This window comes from Herpailurus yagouaroundi, unplaced genomic scaffold (genome assembly GCF_014898765.1).
Source record: "Herpailurus yagouaroundi ecotype Mexico unplaced genomic scaffold, PumYag 141, whole genome shotgun sequence".
NCBI classification, from domain to species: Eukaryota; Metazoa; Chordata; class Mammalia; order Carnivora; family Felidae; genus Herpailurus; species Herpailurus yagouaroundi.
In genome coordinates, this window is record NW_024412396.1 from 39,953,458 (window position 1) to 39,961,065 (window position 7,608).

Below are 7,608 nucleotides of genomic sequence, written 5' to 3' on the forward strand. Positions count from 1 at the left end.
TATGAAAACCCTCTTCTATTTTCTCTAGCACTATTCACTTAACATTTTCTCAAAGTACTTTATAGGGTATAAAAATAGTACTGGGTAATATCTAAGTGAAGGTAGCAGAAAACAAAAGAACTTTCAAACAGAAATTATGTTCCCTGCCTCCTCCTCCACCTCAAAGAATAATAAGCATGTGGCACAAATGGAGTTCTTCAGAAAAGCTGTCTGCATAATTTTCTTTCAAGGCAATTTCAAGGCATTTGACAGCACGAAGTTTGTGATGATCTTAATTGGTCTACTATTTAGTGGAGTCTAAGAAACTCTGATTTATTTCTGAGAGATTATCTTATTTCACGAGTATCTGTGAAAAGCCTTACTGCTAAAGGCCATTAGTCATGGGAGGGCACCAGTCAAATCTGGCTTTTGCATGCAATCCAGAGTTAACTTCGTAAATGTTTAACTTCAAGTTGCCTTATTTTTTATAGTTATGAGTTCATTTGTGGGGGTGGGGGGTTTCCAGCAGAATTTTTAAAATAATTGTTAGGCTTTAGAACCCCATTGTTTGGAAAGATCCTTTTAATCTCAACTTTATTCAGATATGTAAAGTCTTTCTAATCTCATCTGATACTCAATACATCAGGGGTTGACTTTTCTGCCTGCCATTTCTGAAAAAAAAATTTTTTTAAGTCCTCATTTATGGTTTCAGGTTCTTTAGGTTCAAATTCCTATGATGTTTCATCCTGTAACAAAGTTTCTTATTGTGCAGAATTCAATCAATAGTACATTTTATGATACATTTTTGAAAAAAAGTTCTTGCAATCCTTATTTAGTTACAAAAATTAAACAGAAGGAAGCTCCATGAAATTTAGATGTCCTGATTAAATTCAGTTTGGTTCAACATGTGTTGGGTATAACATATGCCCAACACTGTTTGGTGAAGAAGACGGGCTCCCAGCCCTCCAAGAGCTCAAGCCAGGCAACAGCAACCACAGGAACTGGGGCAGGGATTAGGGCAAAGAGCCACAGGCAATGCAGCACCATGAGTGCCATAGAGGGGAGAATAAAGAGACACTGGTTAATTTGCCCAGTGTGGGGAGGCGGTCATCTAAATACAGGGACAGTTTGAAAGCATTCAGTTTCTAAATAGTTACACAGTTATATTCATTATGATTTGTGAACAGGTGCAGAAAAAAGCCTGCATAATGTTACATATTTATAGTAGTTCTTTGTCTGTAAAAATGTTAAGTGGATGAGCTATTATGAAAGTAAAAGTTCCATTTTGTATTTCTCATTAAAATTAGTACTATAGGACTGTGGATCAGATGCTAATATTAAAGAAATACTCTGTAGAAAAAAGGTTTTAACCTGAATTAATATATGTACTGACTATTAATATAGAATAAATGTTATATTGGCTCATGTTTATTTTATTTACTTAAATCTTTTAAGAGAAATGTGGTATATTATATTTATTTCCTAAAAGTATAAAGATCACACTGATGAAAACTAGTGAGTTAACATTACCAAGAGTTCTACTTTGCTAGTTGGGTGTTGGACAGATTTTACAATGATCTGCCCAAAAGAGCTCACCTGCAGAGGCTCCTTGGTGGCTCACAGTTGGTTAAGCGGTTAAGCGTCTGACTCTTGGTTTCAGCTCAGGTCATGATCTCACAGTTCATGTGTTCGAGCCCTGTATCAGGCTCCGTGCTGATAGTGTGGAACCTGCTTGGGATTTTCTCTCTCTCTCTGACCCTTCCCTGCTCATGTGTTCTATATATACGGAAACAATCAAACAAACAAAAAAGATTCCACCTACAGCAAAGAGAAACACAAACACCTCAAACTTGAATTCAATATCAGCGAACTATCCATCTAAAGGGCATTTCTGACTTTGATGCCATCTATAAATTTGGCAAAAAAGTCCACTTGTTTTCACCATCTCCTGCTATACTCATTAGTTGTTTTTCTACATTATATTAACCTAATAATTGTTAGTAATCTTTATGGTTTTCCAAATAATTAAGCAATCTTGATATGAAAATGCTTAAATTATGCAGATGTTGCTGCTAAAGCTGGGTGTTTCACAAGTTCTCTGTTTACAGACACTGATTTTATTTCCCTAACATTGACAACCCTGTTTTTTCTTAAGCACAGCATAATGGTAATAATTGGACTTCTATTACAGATTGTGTTTTCTAAATCTCGGGACCAGTTTAAAGTCGATTGTGTCTGGGGCACCTGGCTGGCTCAGTCAGTAGAGCATGTGACTCTTGATCTCAGGGCTGTGAGTTTGAGTCCCACGTTGGGTGTAGAGGTTACTTAAAAAAGAAATGGAGTGGATAGCGTCCTAAAACCAAAATGTGTGCCGAAGTAAAATGTCTTACTAGTGAACAGACCCCGTATATAGGGTATTTCTGCAGGATTTAAAAATTCTTATTAAATCACAATTCTGTTGTAAAAGAAAGATACACCACCTTTTGCAAGACTTGTTTTCACAGACAATCCTGTGAATCGTTTTTTAGACCCACCATTACTGCTGAAGTCTGGAGTGAGTTCCTACTTTCCCCACCCTCCCCCCGAGAAGCTTGAGATCATGAGGGGTTGAGTTTCTGAGAGTGAGTACAGACAGTCCCCAACTTAGGTTGTTCAACTAATGATTTTTTTACTTCATTGGGACAGTGAGGGCCAAGGGCCTTTTTCTTTTCTTTTTTTTTTTTTTTTAACGTTTATTTATTATTTTTGGGACAGATAGAGACAGAGCATGAACGGGGGAGGGGCAGAGAGAGAGGGAGACACAGAATCCGAAACAGGCTCCAGGCTCTGAGCCATCAGCCCAGAGCCCGACGCGGGGCTCGAACTCACGGACCGCGAGATCGTGACCTGGCTGAAGTCGGACGCTTAACCGACTGCGCCACCCAGGCGCCCCTTCTTTTTTTTTAAGTAGGCTTCACACCCGACATGGAGCCCAACACGGGGCTTTGAACTCATGATCCTGCAATCAAGAGTTGGACGCTTGGCCAATTGAGCCACCCAGGTGCCCTGATTTTTTGACTTCATGATCGTGTGAGAGCATTCAGTAGAAACCATACTTGGAAGTTTGCATTTCGATCTTTCCTAGATTAACACTAGTGTGATACTCTGGCAGCAGCCACGATTCACATTCAACCACGTGATCATGAGGGTCAATAACTGATACACTCAAACCATTCTGTTCCCATACAACCATTGTTTTTCAGCTTCAGTACAGTATTCAATACATTACATGAAGTATTCAGTACTTTATTATAAAATAGGCTTTCTGTTAGATGATTTTTCCAAAGTAGGCTAATGTAAGAGTTCTGAGCTATGTTTAAGGTAGCCAGGCTAAGCTCTGCTGTTCAGTGGGTTAAGTGTATTAAATGCATTTTCAACTTACGATGTTTTCAATTTACAATGGGTTTATTAGGATGTAACCCCACCATAGACTGAGGAAGATTACATGCGTTTGTACATGAGCACACTACACATCCTCAGAAAATCCTCAGCAAAGCTGGGCACAGGTGCCATGAATAATTAAAGGCAACCTAGGTAAGTGGAGAATGGTGTGGTGGCTCCCAGCCTAGAAAAGTCCCACACTGAAACTCGTCTCTGTAGGGGCGCCTTGGTGGCTCAGTCGGTTGAGCAGCCAGCTCTTGGTTTTGGCTCAGGTCATGATCTCAGGGTTGTGGGATCAACCCCTGTGTTGAGCTCCACACTGACAGTGCAGAACCTGCTTGGGATTCCCTCTCTCCCTCTCTGCCCTTCCCCCACTTATGCGCTCATGCACTCTCTCAAAATAAACGTAAAAAAAAAATTGTCTCTGTAAATTCCAGCTCATAACAGCAATGGTGGTGGTGTTCAGCAGTTTCTGCACATTAGCAAGACAAGATGCACTTTCCCTGTTGACTCATTTTGTGGCTAAACTCAGATAGGACTTTCAGCCTTGATTTTTTTATTGCAGTGCAATTATGGGGCAAGGATTCAGCTTTTCACAGCTCTACTTGTGGCCGTGAAACCCAGACCTTCCACTTCTGCACTCGGGGAGATGGGGAACACAGGGTGACACGAAAAGCAGATGGTGTCATTTGTATACTTGTACTCGAATCCTTTATTCCCAAATCCCTCCTGTGACATCCATACCTTCAGGGCACAGGAAGTTCTAGTCAGTATGCCTACAAGTGGGTCTCCAGGCCACATCTGTGATGATCAGTCAGTCACTACTGCAGCTACAGCCATGCACGCTCAGATCAATCAGCCTTATACACAAATTACAATGCACAGCTTCCATGTGGAACAGCCATTTATGGCATAAAAACGTAGAATATTGACTATTTAAAGACATCATCTAAAACCGTAGTATTTCCATCCTCCTGATCAGAACTAGTTAGAACTTATCCTTGTACTCTGGGTAAGGCTGAGATGTACAGAATGCCAAAACAATAGGTCACCACGCCATTCCAGTGAAAAAAGTCACTAGGCTAAGCTAGGACGTTCGATGGGTTAGGTGTATTAAATGTATTTTATAATCTTCTATCCAGATATGCCACAAACAGCCTTATCGGCAGTTTCACTGATTTCATAGTGAATTTGCTTAGAATTATCGTTTTAGTTTTATGGGTTTCTTCTATACCCTGAATGTCTGGCTGATGTGTTTTTTCTGATCTGCGGAGGTTTAATAGTGAACAGTAATCATTATATACAGCAAAATCCACTCTGTGCACAGTTCTGCAGATTTTGACAAGCATATAGTTGTGTCACCTAGGGGGTCTTTTTTTCTTATTCTGATTCCATTATTTTTTTATACCACATGTGTATTTTATTTTAATTTCCTGACTGCATAAGTGGAAACTGCTACTTGCTGCAGAAACTCAAAATAAGGGCTTCTTAAACCCTATGTTTAAACCAGGAGGGAAAAGCAAGGCTGTCATGGACGGCTGTGCAAACTGCACAGCTCAACTGCAGTCACGGCAGGGAGTGGCGCCCCCTAGCGTCTATTGTTCATGATCATGGCCATACGTGGTGGCTCTGAATATAGCCACCAGTTTGAGAGATCTGCAAAACTGTGATGGTGTTAACAGTGAAACAGGAGATGTTTAAAATAAAAAAAGGAGGCTTCCATTTATATGCCTTTCCTCCCACATTTTAAAAGATTGTGATGGAAAGAGAAGACGAGAACCACTGAGCTCATAGCACCAGACTTTGCACATATGTGTAAGAAGGGCGATGTTGCAAAATGAGAACTAGTCCGGTTAAAAAAAAAACAAAAAACAAAAAACTTGGGAGACTGCTGGATTCTCTGGTCTGCATTTTAAAACCTTTTCTCTTACCTTTTTAAATGTTATGTCCTTCTTCTAAAGAACCACCATAGATTCTTTGGATGTTTCTCCCTACAAGGCACTTAGAACAACAAAAAAATTTCCTTAATTAGATATTTACCTACATATGGTTTGGACTAAGTACCATATGGCTCCCACTACAGAAAAATGTGGCAAAGCTAAACTCACAAGACCTCATTCTTCCAGGGCCTATTTGGTCCGCAGGAATCTAACATGGACCTTCCAGAAATTCAGACAGACCAAACAAGGAGTAACAGCTACAGCTGACAACGGCATCCTTCTTAGGCCCTCTTCCCACACAAGCCCCTCCCACAGTTCCCAGGAGAGCAAGGACCAGTTCAGGTGTGCAGACAACCCTCCCCAAGGTCCTGCTATTCCTTCAGATTTCTGGCATGAAAGGACACCATAGTTTTCTAATAGTTTAGAGGAAGATACTTTATTATTTTGATACAATATCACCAAGTTGTTTCAATGAAAAAAGTTTCAACACCGTCTAAACGATGAAAGATAGTTTATCTGAGAGGAGGGGGGTTCATTCTCCAAATTGGCTACTCAGCTGTAAAATGAATTTAAGAGAAGCATTTAGTGATGAGATGCAAAGTTCTAGGGTAATAATAACAACACTGCAAGCTGAAATGATGGAGGGAAAAAGAGGGCACACTGAATTCACTCAGCATTGGAAGGCAAAAAGAGTTGAAGGCAAAAGAACTCTATTAAAGAAGGTCTCAGTTTACTCAGAAAATGGAACTGGTTGGAAGGAAGGGAGGGAAGAAAGGTAATAAACACCCGCTTAGGGGTGCCTGGCTGGCTCTGTCGGAAGAGATGTGACTTGATCTGGTGGTCATGAGTTCCAGCCTCACGCTGGGTGTAGAGATTACTTAAAATAAACAAAACAAAAAACCCCACCAACTTAGAAAATCAGTTGTTGAACCATAGTTAAAAAGGAAATTCCAGGGGTGCCTGGGTGGTGGCTCAGGCGGTTGAGCGTCTAACTTTGGCTCAGGTCATGATCTCACAGTTCATGGGTTCCAGCCCCAGGTCAGGCTCTGTGCTGACAGCTCAGACCCTGGAGCCTGCTTCCGATTCTGTGTCTCCCTCTCTCTCTGCCCCTCTCCTGCTCACGCTCTGTCTCTCTCTCCCTCTGTCTCAAAAATAAATAAACATAAAAAAATAAAATAAAAAGGAAACTCCAGAAAATTATAGGCCAATCTCACAGGATGTCAATGTAAGGAAACAGGAGGCAAGAAGCAAAGGAATATTTACTCATATGTCCCTGGATTTATCTCTTGACCAGGCAGGACACCAAAAACTGAGTCTGACGTCTGGTTAGAAAAGCAAATGTTGATGGGGACTAAAATGCCAAGGACTTAATGTTAAAGACTTAGAAGAACCCTCAGATGAGCTCAATGTAACAGTCACAGTGTTATATTTAAAAAACCCATCTGTTGCAATATTTACATGTAAATTGGAAGCTTCTTGATTAAAGAGGGATGTCAAAATACAGAGGTACCCAACATATTATAGAATTCTAGGAAAATTCTTATTAGTCATGACTAAATAAGACCCAGCAGTAGCTAACTAAGTACTAAATAGTGAATTAAACAAATAGTGATGCCAGATTTGAGTGTCATATAAAATGGATTTCTAAAAGATACACGGGTGCCACCTTTTGGCCAGATTAAAAATTTACACAAATTATAACCCACGATCACATGTTAATTTCACAAAGAGACCGTGTTAGACATGGTTGTTTAATTCAAACATTATGTGAATAGATTTCAAACTGCCTTGTTGCTTAATACAGCTGATTTTTAATCACATTTTATTTTTTAAGACCTGGGATAGAAGATAATACAAAGAGAGTTTAATTCTGAACTAACGCAACTCATACTCGGTAAGTATTCCTTTAGTTCTTGACAACCATCACAAAACTTACTTTAAGCTTTTAGACCAGGATTAGTTGACTTCAGCACTGTTGATGTTTTGGGCTAGATAATTCTTTATTTGAGGTGGGGGTGGGGGCTGCCTCCTGCATTGTGAGATGTTTAGCAGCATCCTTGGCCTCTACCCACCAGATGCCAGTAGCAACTATCCCCTCCCCAGCCCAACCCAGTTGTGACAACCAAAAACATCTCTACATTGTGAAACGTCCCCAGGGAAAGGGGGATCACCCTGTGTATGGTTAACTGGCAGTGTCAACTGGCCACAGGTGCACAGATATTTGGGCAAACATTATTCTGAGTGTGTCTGTGAAGGTGTCTTTGGATGA